Source organism: Microplitis mediator, chromosome 6, assembly GCF_029852145.1.
Source record: "Microplitis mediator isolate UGA2020A chromosome 6, iyMicMedi2.1, whole genome shotgun sequence".
NCBI classification, from domain to species: Eukaryota; Metazoa; Arthropoda; class Insecta; order Hymenoptera; family Braconidae; genus Microplitis; species Microplitis mediator.
The window spans coordinates 10,005,799-10,024,032 of NC_079974.1; the positions used below are offsets into that span (position 1 = coordinate 10,005,799).

Here is an 18,234-nt window from a genome sequence, read left to right on the forward strand (position 1 = left end):
AATTAAATCTGTAGAAATTGAATTGTTTTAAATTAAATTTTATTTTTACAATTAATTGATTTAGGAAAATTGCTAAGAATTTCAATAATTAAAAAATTATTTGATTGATTAAGTACGATAAATTAAATGATATTATTTGATGTAAATAAATTGCACAAATTTTTATCTATTAAAATTTTATTGATTGAGATGAAATATAATGAAATTAAATTCATCAATTAAGTTAAATTTACTGAAGAAAATTGTAGGTATTGAAATATAATAAATTTAAATAATGTATTAATAGATTTAATTATATTTTTTAAAATTTCTCTATTAAATTGATGGGTGTGATGCGTCCCTACAGAGAATTTTGGTACATTATAAGATCTCGCAAAGTTTTTCCCTGGACAATTTAAATCTACAGATAAATTTTTATTTTGCGACAACTCTTATTTTCACATTGTTCCATATCTACATTACATCTCTCATATCAAAAATCTCCATAGCGATCATTTTTACATGGCGCTAAGTTCAAACGGACAAATTTTTGTTTTGATATTTCATTAATCAGGGACTGCATGCCAATGTCCTTCAATGGACATTGTCCCCCTAAAAATACGCATTTAGCGCCGCCTGGTGGTGCAATAAAAAACTAAAAAAAAAAAAACGTATTTACCGTGAATATGCATAATTAAGAATCCTCAGATCGCTTAGGAGCATCGCGGGCGCGGAAATTCAATAAGCTCGCCGGAAAATTTCAATTATTGGCCCTGAGAAGTATTTAAGATAGTAGAATGGATAAGTTTCAGGGTGATACGAGAAAAATTTTATCTTCCGACTGCAGAAACTTCAATAAAAACGTCAGCGCTTAGCAAATCACAACATTTGCTAGAGCAAGGATACTAGCTAGTGCAACCCAATTTCTCTTGGGTGAAATGGGTGAAAACCAGAATTTGACCCCAAAAAATTACATCAGAAAGGTCGGCGACGTAAAATTCGTACCACTTGCTTCCGGAACAGTTCTAGCTGAGGTCAATGATATTCTTCTGGGTTAAAAAGGTAATAACTCGACATTCAAGCTCAAAAATTTTATTTGGAAGGTTAACGAAGTGATAATTGACCCCTTCTCTATGGAAAGTTACTCTAGCTAGTTCTACTCGACTTCTTCGAGGTTAAGCTGGTGTAGGCTAGAATTCGACCCCAGCAAATTTAATCAGAACGGTTGGTGACGTATTTGAACGTTGGAGCCATTCCAGATTAGACAATTCATACTCCGCTGGATTAATTGAGTAAGCTTAACAGTCGAGCTCAAAAATTTTAGATTACAGGTTGGGGTAGAAATACTTTATATTGATTTTGTAAAACCCTATCCTTGCCAATCCCATACAAAGTTTGGAAACTGGCCCTTGGAGGACCCATGGCCGGGTGAAGTATAATGATTAACGGCCTCATATTGGCAACTTTTAATGGCCTAATGAACGGGTAATATACAAATGATAACTCCGGCCCATTAATGGCGCTCGGCTATCGGCAAACAAGCAAATAAGTTGAATTAAAAAAAAAAAGTTTTAATATTATTATCTTAGTATATATAATTCATGATTATCAACGCTTAAACTATTCAAGTAAGGAAAATGATGTTGAAAAATCTCGATGACAAATTCTGCTGGGCTCTGGGCGCGAACTGCCGTCTTTCTGAGTGCTAGGCCTGAACGGTAGCTAATAATTGAACCTACTACTCGTGTGCTGATTCTTTCAAATTAACTACTTATTCATTATACTCTAACCACTCGGTTTTATGAAATATAAAAAGCAATTTAATTGTTATTTTTTATTATCTAGAAAAAAAAAATAATTTCGTAATCTTATTATTATAATTAATTTATAGATGTAAAGTTCTAAAATTGCGGTTGTTGATTGCAAATATTATCTTACGAAAAGAAATTTTAATTTTCAATTGTATATAATTGGAAAATTAAAATATTTATTAATGAAAACTTAGTTTAAATAAAGAATGAATTATTATCAATTAAAAAAAACTATAACAATAAGTTATTTTAATAATTAATAAATGATTAGTAGATTTTTTCATTTAACAAGAATTAATCATGAACCAGTGATTCACCAACAGCAATCCAACCTTGCGAACCGATAATCGGCCAGTCGTAAATTTACTGAACATTAAAAATTTTTCGTTTGTTCCTTCTAAAAAAAAAAGCCCCTAAAAAAAGGGTCTGACAAAAGTTTTGATCTAAAACTTTGTGCCAGTGTCTACAGCGAGATACATACTTATATAAAGATATGGATGATTAATGTACTTCGGACCAGGCTTGTGCAAGATTTATATAATACCCGAAAAAAGAACTATTACTGCATTAGGACATCGTCAAACACGCGAATTGTGCCGTCATACCTTCCTTCGTGGTGTGTATCAAACTTTTTATCAGATCTGCACATGAAAGTTTAAATTTTAGCCTCCGTTTGAGGGAAGAATGACGCTTGCGCCAATTGTATCATTTATTTTCTCATGAAAGAAATAAACGATTTTCTTCCCACTAAACAGGGCAAGAATGTAAACTTTCTGCGCAGGTATAGTGAAAAAGTCTTTTTTTTTGTCCTTGTTTCTTACGCATCTTAAGATCTTGAAAAAATATATTTCATGAAAATCGATAGAATAATCTTGTAGAGAATTCATTAAAGTTTTTAAATCCACCCTCGAATTTTTTGTGCGATCATTGATAGCAAAGACATTGGTAATCAAATTCAAAATGGTCGTGCTTCATTTGAAAACGTCGTATAAGGCTAATAAAAATATTAAATAAATATTTTTAGACGAAACGAGATGAGAACATCCCGACTAGAATTTTTCATTACGACCTCACGAAGACATTATCAGGTTAACCTTATTTCAAATAAGGAGCAGATCAGAGTATCCTGACGAGGATCCTGATATGGATGTAACGCTTAAGACCCATGAGGTCCTTATCAGGATAGCCTTATCAGGATATCCTCATCAAATCCTTATCAGGATTATCTTATTTGTAATTTTTTTAAAATAAATATTAAATTGCAAAAAAAAAATGAGAGAATTTTAATTCGATCGGGAACGTTATCTATTGTATTAGGAGTTAAGATCATTAATCCTTAAATAAAAAAGGCATGAGATGTATGAAGCCTCTTTTCCGATTATTTGATTGGTCGAAAGCAAAGAAATATATACAAATAACACGAAAATATATATTAAAATAAATAAACGAAAAACGACACGCGCGCGCTTGCGCTTGAAACATGTACACTAGTTAGAGGAAGAAACATATTTTTTATTGATAAAAAAATCACGATGACTGCTAGGCTCGAACCAGCGTCATTCCGATTGAAAGTCCTTGATGCTATCCACTGCGCTGACATATATATGTGATTTTGTAAGTGTAAATATTATATTCATTATGATGTCAAAGAATAACTGATCAAGAAGTAAAAAACCCGTGCTGCAATGATTGACGTGACTTTTATACAATATTCTTTTGTACTTTGTTTAATTTTTAGCCTGTAGATAAAATCGAGATATTCTTTACTCTCGCGGCAACACTATCTGGAATGCTCCAAATTGAACTCAGTTGATTTAAATTTTATAAAAATGATTCTAATCAGTCTAAAATATTTTGGAATGCTCTGGAAATTGGATAACATTCTATGAAATTCTAATATATGTGTGAATATTGTCCTCACATATATTGTTTTAAAAATTAGAAAAATATTCTAAAAATTCAAAAATATATTTGAAAGTCGTAAATTAGACGAAAATGATAAGAAAAACCAGATCGAAAAATAGTCTAGAACGATCAGAACTAATTTAAAGTGATGTTCGAATTTAGAATATTTTAGAACTTCTCAGATCGTTTTTGAAATTTTCAGAACAGTCCAGATAATTTAACACATAAATATATGCACTGCAAAAAAAAATCCAGCGAAGCGGGCGACCACAGCTAGTAATATAATAAAAGTAATGATTATATTTATAATTAGGCGTGTACCCGAGTCAAAAATAAAACTTGATTTAGACTTGGCTTACCAAGTCTAAATTTTGCGCTATTTTTCACAACATAAACTCGCTTTTTTATTACTTAGTCACAATTTAAAACAAAAAATCTGAAATCAAGTCGAAATTGACTTGGTTTAGACTTATTCGACTTAAAATATAAGGCGAAAAAGTCAAAACTAAGCTGAAATCCTTTTTATATATTAAGGCGAAAGTAAGGCGAATAAATAACTTTTTTTCTACTTGATTCAGCAAGTTTAAAGTAAGGTGGATGACTATCGTGCTCAGATAAAGACGAATAAGTTCAAACTAAGATCAAAAAATACAAACAAGTTGAAATAAGTTGAAACTAAAATGAAAAAAGTTCAAAAAGTTAAAAATAATTTACACTGAAAGAAAAAAATACTGTTTTGAAGTATCTGCGTGTTTGAATCCTACCGAGTAAATATTTGTCTAATTATAGTAAAAATATACTCCAACCAAGTAATATTTTCTTAAAATAAGTACAAAAATTCTTAAATCAAGAAAATATTAATTGGTTGGAGTATATTTTTACTATAATTAGACAAATATTTACTCGGTAGGATTCAAACACGTAGATACTTAAAAACAGTACTTTTTTCTTTCAGTGTAATTTAAGTCGAAAAAGTCGGGATCTTAACTAAAAATTGTCGGTAAATCGATAACTTCAAAAGAAAATAAGGGTGAAACGAGCCTGAATCAAGTTCTATTTTTGACCCGGGCACTTTTGAATTTTTGAATAATTAATTAATTTATTTTTAATCAATTTTTTTTCCAGTAGAAAACTGTTGTTCCGTCTTTTGTTATGACACGATTAATTATTTTATTTTCAATTTTTTCATTCTCTATTATCTGATATTCTATTCCTTTTTTCACATTCTTCTCTTTTTTCATTTCATTTTCCGTCTCATTCTCGCTTTTTTTCAACTCATCTTCTTTCATTTCATTTTCCGCCTCTTCTTCGGGTCCATTTTTCTCCATATTTTCTTCCTCTTCATCCATCATTTCAATAGATCCAATATTTTCTTTTTTTCTTTCTACCACAGTCCAGCGCTCTTTTCCTTTGTAAATAAATTTTCTTAATTTAACTTTCATCACTTCTTCTTCATTATCATTTTTTTCCGATTCTTTCGAATCAACCCAATTCCTCCATTCTTCTTCACCATGAAATTTTTTTGCCACTTAAATAAAAATAGAAAAGACCCCGATTAGAGACTCCGATTGATAATTAATTTATTGATTAAATAGAACCCAGACAGCATTCAAGTCGAAATGACTGTATTACGACGTCTTCTTGAAGGCGTCCTCAAGAAGTCTTATGATGACTTCTTAAAGGTGTCATCTTTAAGAACTATTAATTAAGAGCTCTTAAAGACTCCATCAATAAGACGTCAGTTTTGTGACGTCTAAATGTATTCTTCTTTTAACTTTTTTATAAAGTAAAAATTAGGAGCTCCTCAAGACGTCATCGTAAATTCATACTGAAGTCTTATTTGCGAAGTCAGAAAAAATAACTCTTTGAGAACTCTTTTTAATGACGTCTTACTGAGTTCGCTAGGTGGCTCATTCGACATCTTGAGAACTTCTTAAGGCTGGGCCGCACCTGACGAAATCCTGAATTTAAGAATTCTAATTACTTTTTGAATATTCATGGGACTCGGATGATGAAAATCTTCCGAGGAAGTATTTCTTCGGCTTTTAGTCGGAAGCTAACAAAATTGCTGTTATGATAATTATTTAATAAATAATTAGAATTCTTAAATTCAGGATTTCGTTAGGTGCGGCCCAGCCTTAAAGACTTCTTGAAGATGTTGATGAGTCGTCCAAATCATAAATAGGAATTCATTCAGAACTCACCAAGACGTCATTTTGCTATCTGGGAATACGCTTGAAGCGCCCTCGCAAACTCCGATTGAGATTAAATTGAGAATAATATTTGTGGGTGTGTGTGTGTGTGCTTGTGTGTGTATTTTTTTTATCAGACGGTATTTTCGTAACAGATCAACCGATTTAAGCTTTCTAGGCGGCAATCGAAAAGATTCACTAAGACTTAAATCTGATGAGGTATGGAAGTTCATCGGTCGAGTAGTTTATGAGTTATACGACAAACAAAAAACTTTTTTTGAGGTTTTTTCGGTATAACTTATAAACCACTTACCCGAGTCTCTTTAACAAGTAATCCGTTTTAAGTCTTGGTGAGCACTTTCAATTGCCACCAAGTAAGTTCAAATCGGTAGATTCGTTCTAAAAAAATCGTCAGACAAAATATATATCACACACCAATGAAGGAACGTAAAACGTCCCAATCCGCGTGTTTGCCGCCCTCGCTTTCGGTTTGGGTAGGCAATTACACTTGTGCCTTGGAATGTCCCACCTTCCTTTCTTGGTGTTTCATATACTACTTTTGCATTAAAATAAATATTCTTACGGACCAAAAGTTTTTTAAGCTCGAAGGGCTCAAAAATTAACAAGTAATAATGTTTTGAGCCCTTTGAGCTCGAAAATAGCAGGAAATTTAGGGGTTGGCCCAAATATCGGGTCTACTATTTTCAGATTGATTATTTTACACTTATGTCGAATAAAATCTGATGGAAAAATCTCAATCGGGTTTCATCAATTCCGATTGTAAATAAATAATAAAATTAAATATTGTTGCAAAGTCAAAGTAGTGGCATATTCCGGTTATTTCCAGTATAAACCGATACAATAAACTGTGAGACAGAACAATCTCTCGGCTCATACTGTAAATAGCCCATAACAGAATATGCCATTTTCTCGACTTGGGGCATATTGTTACACATACATTCGTCGAAATTTGTCAAATTAGAACACAATTGGACTAAAACCATTGGCTTCGTCAACCCTCTTCCGTATTTTTCCAGCTCAACGTCTAAAATAGAGTTTTTTAGACGGTCCGAATTTTGAACTCGTTGTTTTTTCCCAAGGCTAATGAAACTTTCATATTCATTAAACGTTCGTTCTTGGAATTTCATGAAAGAATCTAACGTATATCAAAAAGAATCAGACAATGAGTGCCCGCATGTATGTATGTGCATGTGTGTGTTTATATATAAAGGAGTATGAGTAATTATACGTGTATATACATCTGTTTGTGTATTCTTATGTATGTTTATGCATGTAATTATATGTGTGTACGTGTATGTGTGGGTTCGTTTGTGCATGTACGTACACACAAAAAAAAACTCTCGACTGAAGGTAAATATTCTTGATTCAAGAAAATTTTTTTGAAGACCTAAATTTTGTCAGATAAAGTAGAAATCTTCTCCAACCAAGACGAATTCTCTTGGATCAAGAAAATCTTGACTTGGTTCCCGAAAACGTTTGTCTTCATAAATATTTTCTTGACTCAAGATATCTGTTTTTTCTGTGTATGTATGTATGTATGTATGTATGTATGTATGTATGTATGTATGTAGGTATGTGTTTGCATATGTGCGTACGTCTGTAAATGTGTATGTATGTATTCATGGATTTGTATGCAAATGTAGGTATATGTGTATGTGTCCATATATAAATGTGTATACGTGTATGTACATCTGCTTGTTTGTGCATGTATGTATAAATGTATGTGTATGTGTATGTATATGTTCATGTATTTTTTATGCAAATGTAGGTATATGTGTTTGTGTGTGTTTATATACAAACGTGTATACGTGTATGTACATCTGTTTGTTTGTGCATGTATGTAAGTATGTAGGTGTTCATGGATTTGTATGCAAATGTAGGTATATGTGTATGTGTACATCTGTTTGTGTATTATTATGTATGTTCATGTATGTAATTGTGTATAAGTGTACGTGTATGTGTGGGTTTATTTGTGTATGTAGTTATAGATGTGTGTGTGTGTGTGTGTGTGTGTGTGTGTGTGTGTGTGTGTGTGTGTGTGTGTGTGTGTGTGTGTGTGTGTGTGTGTGTGTGTGTGTGTGTGAGTGAGTTGTTGTTCAAGTGTGTGTTTTTTTAATCCTAGAATAGTTAACGATTTATAAATTCGTTAGATACACTTACGAACAAAGTCCCACGCTGGTGGATGGTCCCCAAAGTATGAATTTATGGTTCGGTTGCCTGATTCTGAACCGTTATTGGTTCTTCTAACAGAGCCATGAAGAGACCATTCAGTGGGTGGCCTGAGAAGGAGCCACTGTCTCATGAAATACTTGAAAAAACCGTATAACCGCAAATAAATTCCAGCGTTTTTGGTATCGCCAGCTACAGTCTGGTAGATGATCATAAAAGTGTTAAGAATATCCTCCGGTTTTAGAAAAGCGAGCGCCATGATCAAATTAAAGATATCTTTAACTTTTTTGTTTTGATCTTTTTCATACGCGCTAGTATTTGGCGTTTCCTTTTTTAGGGCCCCTGTTTTCCCTGCATTTTTCATAATCGCCTGGAATATAAATTTATTGAACGTGACTGAATAATCAATAATGACAATGTGACTGACAGGTTTCGTTGTGCCATAAGAGAACGAGGAAAAAACGCACATGAGTACAGTGTACCACCATTTTCTTGAGACGACCTATTCAACACTATACCGATCTGGTTTTACACAAGATAACGTCAAAGTCGTACACTGACCAGAGTCTCTTTATTTCCTGAGATGGAAGCAGTCTTAAACTATAAGAGGTTCAAGCATGGTCAGTATTACGAGTATTACAAACTCAAAATCAACACTCTACCTTGATGTGATTTCAGACGATGAGCTACTTTTTAATGAGCTATTATCAAATATTTAAAGAAAGCTATGAAGGTAGTGATAAATCTATTTATGGTTTCACGCAACATGGTGTGCTCTAAACATTTTAAAAGACTCAGATTGATAAGCTTCACTCACTTCGTTATCCTCTATGGAGCTGAGATTAGCGCTAATATACTAACTAGCCGTAGAATGGTATTGCAAAAAATCGTAGCAGTATAATAAAGGCGTGTTTTACACGTCATTTGCACCTATCAAACCGTATCACTGGACGCAATATTTGTCATCGCAGCAGTTGCAGCTATTGGTTGGCTGGTAGACGAAAAGGAGAGGCTTTCTAAGCACAAAGTATCATGAAGACTAACAGATCGAAAAAAGATAGAAAAGCAGACAATATAAACGATGGTTAGTAAACTGGCTGCATTAAATTACTGGAAGACACACTGCAATGTTCCTAACTATACTGAAGCCGTGGTGCAGAAGAAAGCAAGGTAAAATAACCTACTACCTAACTCCGTTCCTTTCTAAACACGGGCTATTGGGTAATTAATTACCTCCACAAAATGAGACTGACATAAGAACCGATTCACAAAAACTGCATTGACAGAGTCGATGGTGGTGAGCACACCTTTTTCGTATGTGATCAATAGGCCTAAAAAAGTGTGTTAAAACCTGGAGTATATTTGGAGTAAGCGAAAATCTAAATAAAGTAGTATTACCAATGCTAACATCAGCCTGAAATTCGGATATAATCGTAGTTTTCGTTGCAAAGATGCTGTATTAAATGCAAAAAGTCAACTCACGATCACCAAGAAGACGCCCAGCGACGAAACATAGACTAGGTTGGAGTTATACGAAAATGTCCCAGCCCTTTCTACTCCACCTCTAAGAAAAGACAGAGAAGTGAAGATTTTTTAATGTCTGAAATATCTCAGACTACCAAACAACTGCATCCTTCAATCCAATTTTTTTAAAGAAATTTTTTACATCTTTCAAATAAAAAAGAAAATCTACCATCAAATGAATAACGTCTTTACCTTTCAAAGATCTAGATGTAATATAAGTATTATAATGTTCTATAAGTAAATAAGAGTTAGTAAAAGCCATTACTATACCCTGATTAAAAAAAACGATTCGAAACGAATTGCAATAGCCATTAGAAGGGTGATTCAAAAGTATTCAAAAGTATTAAACAGTATTAAAAATTTTTTTTTCTCATCGTTCTAAATCGTTTCATTCAATGAGGGTATTATTTATCACTAGCTACTACTAAAATGTTCTCTCACTTGACAGAAGTGGAAATAGCAATTCCTGATCGTAACATTTTTGACAGTTGAAATAAGGGCATTCCTGGTGGCCAATTCAAAATCTGTATGGATAATGGGACTTATTTCCCCGAATTTTGGGCATAATTCATTAACAATTTTTTCGAATACGCTTTTATAAGCATCAGTTGATTTCCGTTCCATTAAAACAAAAAATACAGGAACTGCCTATAGGGAATAATTATTTACCCAATTATATTTTTTTTAACTTTCAATTAGGAAAATTGAAGATTTTAAAAAAAGTATAAGTTATCGACGTTACCAGTTCATGAAAAGGTAGTCTAACTATTTTCAGAGTAATGCCCGTATGCGTAGGTGTGTATGCATGTGTATGTGTGAACGTAAGTCTATGTATGTGTGTATATTAGGGTGGGCCGAAAATCCGTTTTTTTTTTTTTATTTTCATTAGTAATACCAAAAATATTTATCTTTGTACAAAAACAAAATTTTTCGAAAAACAAAAAAAAATTTAGGTCGATATCTTAGGCTCGCTAAATCACGCTAAAGTTAGAAGTTGTTTAAAATTTGTTAGATTAAATTTCGATATCATTTTACTTTTCGGGCGAAGCTATCGAAGTTATCATAAAATGTCATAGAATATTTTTTGTAGACAATTCTATTTCCTACAAATTATCTCTGTTCTAAAAAAAAGAAATAACTAGAAAACAATGTAGAATTAAAAAAAAATTAATCATAGATAATTTGTAGGAAATAAAATTGTCTACAAAAAAGATTTCATGACATTTTATGGTAACTCCAATAGTTTCGCCGGGAAAGTAAAAAGATCTCGAAATTTACTCTTAAATAAATACTCATAAATAAAATAACTTGACTTCGAGCTCTAATAACTTTTGAACAGATGGATTTATCAAAAAGTGATAGGAGACTTTTTTTGTAGAGCGTTAAATTCCCTACAAAAATATATGCTGGGCTTATTTATACAATGAGCCATTGCCGAAGTACAAATTCCAAAGTAAAAAAATTTTTTTCCCCCATGTTATTTAAATGGGAAATCGAATTTTTCAATGCGCTACGCCTTTAATTGACTTGAAATTTTTTTTTAAGCGGAAATATTTTTTCCGTTCTATAAATTGTTAGTTTTTTAAGTAGGACAGAAAAAAAATATCGCGTTAATATGAAACACCCTAGTGTGTATGGATACGTAAGTTCATACGTGTATGTGTGTGTAGTGAGTGTATGTGTATTAGAGTGAGCCAAAAAAACCAACCTATCGAATTTATGTCTTAAAAAGTATCTTTATATCGAGAAAAAAATTCTCCCTTTGGGCAAAATTTTTAGCTCAATTCTAAAAGGTGTCGGTAGTCATATGAAATTTCCCATTTAAATAACATGCAAAATAATTTTTTTTGATTAAAAATATTATAACTTTTGAACCGTGTGAGATGAAAATTCGGCTCTAGAATATTCTTGTATGGCATTAAATTTCTTTGAGAAAAGTCCTGGGAGTCAAATTTGTAAACTTGATATTTCGTATACTAACAGGATATCAAAGTCTAGAGTAAACAGAATCATACAATTTTAAGGCTTTATTATTAAAAATATCAATACTACGATAAAATTTGTTCTACATGTAGTGCAATAAAATCACCAACAATATCCACGTTGTAGCAAATAATAATTTGTTATCGATCACAATAAAAGAAAAGTATTTGAAAAATCCAAATAAGGCCTTAAATTTGTATGATTCTGTTTACTCTAGACTTTGATGGCCTGTTAGTATACGAAATATCATGTTTACAAATTCGACTCCCAGGACTTTCTTTCAAGAAATTCAATGCCCTACAAGAATATTCTAGAGCAAAATTTTTATCTCACACGGTTCAAAAGTTATAATATTTTTAATCAAAAAAATTTTTTTTGCATGTTATTTAAATGGGAAATTTCAAATGGCTACCGACACCTTTTAAAATCTAGCAAAAAATTTTGCCCAATGTGAGAATTTTTTTCTCGATATATAGGTCCTTTTCAAGATGTAAATTCGATAGGTTGTTTTTTTTGGCTCACCCTAATATGTATACATGGGTATGTGTATGCGTAGGTGTGTCGATGTATGTGTATATGCATGTTTACATATGTGTGTGTATATGTGTGTCTGTATGTGTTCGTGTGCATGTGTAAATGTGTTCTGTAATTGTTGGTGTGCGTGTGTATTAATGTGTGCGTACGTGCACTGAAAGAAAAAAATACTGTTTTCAAGTATCTGCGTGTTTGAATCCTACCGAGTAAATATTTGTCTAATTATAGTAAAAATATACTCCAACCAAGAATATTTTCTTAAAATAAGTACAAAAATTCTTAAATCAAGAAAATATTACTTGGTTGGAGTATATTTTTACTATAATTAGACAAATATTTACTCGGTACGATTCAAACACGTAGATACTTAAAAACAGTATTTTTTTCTTTCAGTGTGCCGTTTTGTTATAAATGTGTGTATCCGTGGCTGTGCATATGTGTATCTGTTTATACAGGCGTATGTATTTCGTAGTTTCAATTTTTTTTTGCGTCTGCACGTATCGAAAATCCTAATTTTTTCAAATTTGCTTACAATATTAGACTTGAAAATTTGGAGAATCATTAGCTGGCGAATTTTGATGCCTTTTGGCAAAATGTCAAACGTGGAATCCAAACAAAATTCTTCTTTCTCACTGCTAAATAACAACATAGATTTTACAAATTCTGGGTCGTGTAAAATTACTGACGTTGAGTCATCTGAAGATTCAACAATTGTAGCATTAAATTTTCCATGAGAATAATTTAATAGATGAGCCCATTCGGGTTGATCAAATGTGAGCCAAACTCCTTAAGCGTTGTCGGTATCGGCGGCTGGATATTACTTCGGTGTCGTCGCATTATACGGCATTTTGCTTCATATGTCATTGGTGCTAACTCAGGATAGCTGCACATTATATAAACATTACCGAGTGTACTTTACCCAAAAAGAACTTATTATATTCATTATGATGTCAACGAAAAATTGATGAAGAAGTAAAAAATCCGCGATGCAATGATTGACGTAATTTTTATGTAAATATTAGGGTGCTTCGTTTGAAACGACTATTTTTTTCTCTTCGCTCCCATCCCGCAATTTTGTTGGAAGTACTTCAAAAAAAATTCCCTGAAAGTTTGAGCCCTTAAAATTGATATTAAGTACTCGACCACAGCGTGTGAAGATTTCCCATTTAAAATACACGTAAACTTTGGTTTTTATTTTTTAAACTTCTATAACTCCGCGGCATTTTATCATATCATCTCGCCCAAAGTCGGGATTTTCTCAGAATTAAATGTACTACAAAAGTGAACATTGTCGCGAAGTCGTAACTCATACGGGTGGGGTAGTACGGATCGCTAAACCGAATTTTTTCATAGAATTCTTGTTTTTTCTCTTATTATCTCATAAACAACAAGACCTACAGAAAAAATGCAAATGACAATTTTATAATAAATTTAATTTCCTACAAAAAAGGTCCTAAGCACCGAATCACTCAGATTGATATTTTCTGAGATATTAGTCAAATAAAAAATCTATATATTTTCTAAGATTTGATTTGACATTTTATGGGAATTCAATGCTACTTAACCTTCAATAATTAATATCGCAGAAAATATCAATCTGAGTGATTCGGTGCTAAGGATCTTTTTTGTAGGAAAATAAATTTCCTATAAAATCATTCTTCACAATTTTTCTGTAGGTCTTGTTGCTTATGAGATAATAAGAAAAAAACAAGAATTCTATGAAAGAGTTCGGCTTAGCGGTCCGTACTACCCCACCCGTATGAGTTACGACTTCGCGACATTGTTCACTTTTGTAGTACATTTAATTCTGAGAAAATCCCGACTTTGGGCGAGATGATATGATAAAATGCCGCGGAGTTATAGAAGTTTAAAAAATAAAAACCAAAGTTTACGTGTATTTTAAATGGGAAATCTTCACACGCTGTGGTCGAGTACACTGAAAGAAAAAAATACTGTTTTCAAGTATCTGCGTGTTTGAATCCTACCGAGTAAATATTTGTCTAATTATAGTAAAAATATACTCCAACGAAGTAATATTTTCTTAAAATAAGTACAAAAATTCTTAAATGAAGAAAATATTACTTGGTTGGAGTATATGTTTACTATAATTAGACAAATATTTACTCGGTAGGATTCAAACACGTAGATACTTAAAAACAGTACTTTTTTCTTTCAGTGTACTTAATATTAATTTTAAGAGCTCAAACTCTCAGGGAATTTTGTTTGGAGTACTTCCAACAAAATTTCGGGATGGGAGCGAAAAAAAAAATAGTCGGTTCAAACGAAGCACCTTAGTAAATATATTATTGTTTTGTACTTTGTTAAATTTTTAGCCGGCAAACAAAATCTTTAAAGGGATTAGATAACTTTTTCATTACTAAGGATATCCTGATGTGGTCCTAATAAGGAACTCGTCAGGTTGACCTGATGGCAAATAACTTTTTTATTTAACATAGATATCTTGATGAGGTCCTGATAAGGAACTCGTCAAGTTTTCCCTCATAAGGTAAACCTTATATTATCCTGACAAGGTCCTTATGGTACTTCAGACAAATCATAAAAAAAATTCTAGTCGGGTGGTAACATCTTAAATAAATTTTTACCATTGAAGAGTCTTGTCAAAACTTTTCCTGAGATTACGATTATCAGGATCGTTGGCAATTTTGACAAGGTCTTTATGAAACTTTCTCTTCATTTCTACTTTTTCTTCTGGTTTGTGATTGTGTTCCTGATGTGAACTTTGGACAAAATTTCCATCTAGATCAATAGTCGCCGTTACACGACAATTATTGTCATTATCTTTCGGACGACGACGTCTAATACATTCAATCTCCCTTAGATATAAAAAAATCAATGAATAGGTTATTAGTAACAAAATCTTCAGATGGTGACAGAATAAAATATCCAAGTCAAAATGTCCAAGATAAATTATTCATGAAAAGAATATTAAGATTTAAGGAATTATTTCCATTACACGTACATAAAATATCTGATAAAAGGGCACATTACGATTCTAATGATGACGGTAAATATTAATATGATTAATTAGCTATTTGTTGTATTTTTGCCGTGGAAATTTCATTGTGTATATTTTGACCTGGGTATTTAGCCGCGTAACTATACTCTCTTAAAATAAACCAGTGAAATCCACTGATTCACCAGTGGATTTCACTGGTTCATTTTAAGAGATTATGTTTTATGTAAGTATTAGGGCGTTTCAAAAAAAACAAGAATTTTTTTTTTCTCGGAACCAGGCTCAAAAGTGTCGTTTAGATGCCAAAATAGGCCTCTGAAAATATGAGCCCTTAATATTAATATTAAGATAGTCCGCATTGCACTTTTTGATTTTCCATAAGAATAACACAGGAAAAAAAAAATTTTTTTCTTCTGATTTTTGAAACTAATGAACCGTAAATTACATTGTAATGTCCATCACATATTTTTGTAGAGAATTGAATGCTCTACAAAAAAAGTCTCTTATCATTTTTTAATAAATTCGTCTGCACGAAAGTTATTGGAGCTGGAAAGCAAATCTACAGAAAATTTCGAGATCTTTTTACTTTTCCAGCAACACTATCAGGCTTATCAAAAAATGTCATAGGACTTTTTTTGTAGACAACTTTATTCCCTACAAATTATTTTTAATAAAGTTCATTCAAATTCCGCATTGTTTTCTAGTTATTTTCATTTTAACGTTAAGTTCTCAAAATCGATTAGAAAACTATTATTTTTATGAGCTTGGCATTAAAATAAAAATAACTAGAGAACAATGCGGAATTTGAATGTACTTTATTGAAAATAATTTGTAGGGAATAAAGTTGTCTACAAAAAAAGTCCTATGACATTTTTTGATAAGTCTGATAGTTTTGCTGGAAAAGTAAAAAGATCTTGAAATTTTCTGTAGATTTGACTTCCAGCTCCAATAACTTTCGTGCAGACGAATTTATCAAAAAATGATAAGAGACTTTTTTTTGTAGAGCGTTCAATTCTTAATTCTTAATTTATATTTTAAATCAGTAAATAATTTTTTTTTTATTAATTGAAGCCATTCATAATAATTAAAAGAGTTAAATTTGATAAGTTTCCGAAAAATTGTATGTACGTATGTATAAATGTATGTATGTATGTACGTATGTATGGGAATATATATAATTTTTTCTTGTATAAAGAGATCAAAATGACATGAAATGAGGTACTTACTTGAGTGGTTTATTATTTGACACACGATATCTACCTTTCGATATAAAAGGAACCCTGATTAAAAAAAATGATTAAAAAGTATTTAAAATGATTTGTTTTTTAATCATTTTAAATACTTTTTAATCCTTCAAATCATTTCTAATCCTGTCTCTTATGGACATTTAACGTGTGAAATCATTTTTAATCATTGTTTTTAATCAGGGAAAACCATCAAATATTCTATTTTCATTGAATTTGTTATCTAAAGCAAGCTTTACGTCTGCACTAATTAATTTAGCCATTGGATTAACAAATTAATAAAAACGAACACAAAACCATAAAAAAAATTTGAAAATTAAAAATTATTTGAAATTTCTTAAAACCCTGATTAAAAAAATGTATTTGACAGGATTAAAAAGGATTAAAATTTTAATACTCTCAAATCCTTCTAAATACTGTAAATCCTTTTTTAAAATTCACGATTAATCATATTAAATACTTTTTAATACTAAAATAATCGAAAGGAGTAGAAGGATTTGAAAGGATTCAACTAGCATTTAAAATTTCTAATGCTACCGAATACTTTTTAATCCTGAAATAATATTTTTATTTCGTTATCTTTTTAGGATATAAAAGGATTCAACTAGCATTTAAAATTTCTAATGCTATTAAATACTTTTTAATCCTGAAATAATATTTTTATTTGGTTATCTTTTTAGGATATAAAAGGATTCAACTAGCATTTAAAATTTCCAATGCTACCGAATACTTTTTAATCCTGAAATAATATTTTTATTTCGTTATCTTTTTAGGATATAAAAGGATTCAACTAGCATTTAAAATTTCTAATGCTATTAAATACTTTTTAATCCTGAAATAATTTTTATATTTCGTTATCTTTTTAGGATTTAAAAGGATTCAACCAGTATTTAAAATTTTTAATGCTATCGAATACTTTTTAATCCTGAAATAAAGTTTTTATTTGAATATCTATTTAGGATATAAAAGGATTCAACTAGCATTTGAAATTTCTAATGCTATCGAATACTTTTTAATCCTGATGTAAAGTTTTTATTTCGTTATCTTTTTAGGATTTAAAAGGATTCAACCAGTATTTAAAATTTTTAATGCTATCGAATACTTTTTAATCCTGAAATAAAGTTTTTATTTGAATATCTATTTAGGATATAAAAGGATTCAACTAGCATTTGAAATTTCTAATGCTACCGAATACTTTTTAATCCTAAAATAATATTTTTATTTCATAACCTTTTCAGGATATAGAAGAATTTCACCAGTATTTAAAATTTTTTATGCTACCGAATACTTTTTAATCCTGAAATAATTTTTATGTTTCGTTATCTTTTTAGGATTTAAATAAATTTAACCAGTATTTGAAATTTCTAATGCTTTCGAATACTTTTTAATCCTGAAATAATGTTTTTATTTCGTTATCTTTTTAGGATATAAAAGGATTCAACTAGCATTAAAAATTTCTAATGCTACCGAATACTTTTCAATCCTGAAATAATGCGCGTGCTTAAAGGTAAAAGGGCTTATAGCTAAGGGTTAATAGGGATTTGTGGTGAAAGGGCGTATAAAAAAATTTTTTTTGCCATTCGGTTTTAAATTGTCTGAAACATAAAAATCTGTGAAAAAAAAAAAGTTGGTATCCTAAAGCTGAAAGGGCGTATCTCAAGACATACGCCCTTTTACCTTTAAGAAAAGTACTACTTAAAGGTAAAAGGGTGCATAAAAAAAATTGTATTTTTTATACCAAATGTTACATAACGCGTTACTAGAAACAAAATGGCGTATAAAAAAAAATTTTTTTGCTCCAATCAATGAAAAATGTTCAAACGATTGAAATCTATGGAAAAAACAAAAAAAAAAATTTTTTTTGTTATACGCCCTTTTGGTTTTAAGAAAAAAAATTT

The 18,234-nt window shown here is 31.0% G+C and overlaps 1 long non-coding RNA gene across 1 annotated transcript in view; it reads left to right on the forward strand.

The window, feature by feature from the left end:
• Nucleotides 1-18,234, forward strand: part of LOC130669618 (uncharacterized) — a 30,501-nt gene that overhangs the window by 5,573 nt on the left and 6,694 nt on the right. The gene's annotated exons all lie outside the window — the stretch shown is intronic.